This window comes from Condylura cristata, unplaced genomic scaffold, assembly GCF_000260355.1.
Source record: "Condylura cristata isolate star-nosed mole 26May11 unplaced genomic scaffold, ConCri1.0 scaffold00028, whole genome shotgun sequence".
NCBI lineage: Eukaryota > Metazoa > Chordata > Mammalia > Eulipotyphla > Talpidae > Condylura > Condylura cristata.
In genome coordinates, this window is record NW_004567129.1 from 16,908,747 (window position 1) to 16,910,125 (window position 1,379).

Below are 1,379 nucleotides of genomic sequence, written 5' to 3' on the forward strand. Positions count from 1 at the left end.
TATATATATAAAAGGACCTTGTAAGCAGTGAGACAATATTTTCCTTTGTACGTGCCCAGCAGAGGCAGCAATTACTGGGAAGTTCCATCACACCCACACTGGGGTGTAACCGAAACAATCAGCTCAAACGCCTCAAGAGAACTAAGCTGGTCATCTCAAACCACCTATGTCTAGACGGCAGCTGTTCCCAGAGCCCCAGGTTCCATGAGTTTTTGTGGCACTTTTGTAGAAACGCATGTACATCCCAGAGACTGCAGTAGGAAGCACAGAGAGCAGAGATCAGAAAATTTCCTGTGAAAAGTGCTAGGGAGATTAACTACCAAACCGGTATTTACTTTTGGTCTACAATAAAAAAAATATGTCCACCACCAGGCAGGGAAAGAAGAGGAGAGGAGAAAATACGGCTGGTGGTTTTCCACCTATTAATCAGGCGAGGAAAATCAAGTTTAAGAACTTGAAGGTCATCTAAGACCTGAGCGGGGAAGCAAGAGTGATTAGCACGCATTAGGACTCTAGAAAGCTAGGCAGCCGAGACAGGTTCCTGAACCGCCCCAGGGTAAAGCAAAGAGGCAAAAGATCTCAGGAAGCCGTCACAGTTTCTTAGAAAAGTCTGTTCCTCCCAGATCTTCAAATCAGGGAGCAGCTCTGACAGATAAGCGCCAGATGGGAGAGAGCATTTTGCTACCACAGTGCTAGATGATTCCCTGGTGGGGGCATGTCTCCCCCCACTCCCCCTCGCCCCCATCAAGGGCAGAGTCAGAGTCTTTTCAACTGTGTCACCAAACACACAGCCCAGGGCACTCAAAAACATCTGTTACATTAAATCCTATTTATACCAACCATTACACAACCCGGTGACCGGGCCATTCGCTTAGTGCTTAGTGAAGAATTTTCAGAATGTTCTACAAATATCTCCTTCCATGTACGACGCGGGGGATCCCACACGGCGCAGGCTCCCCCCACCGCTGCACGCCCACCACTCCCCGGCACGAGCGCCTGGGGGTCCCGCGCCCTGGGTCGCGCCTCCCGCGCTGCCACGAGGCGCAGGCTCGCCCGGAGCCCACAGGCTCCCCCGCCAGGGCCACTCTCAGCCTTTAGAGTCAGGGGCACGCGGGGCCCCGCTCGCTCCCTCGCTGCCCACCTCCAACTCAACCACACTCGGAGCAGGAGCCTCTAGCTCGCCGTCTGCCTGCGCCCCCCGCGGGTCTCACACGCGCTGCGCGCACCCTCCGGTCCACACCCACCCTCAGCGTCGCCCTCGGCCGCGGGGACCCCCCCCCACCCCGAGGCTCCTAGTCCAGGGCGTCCGTCCGTCTGCACGTGGAGTCTCCCCCACACGCTCAGGGGTCCCCCACTGCTGGAGGCCCCCGGCCGCTCCA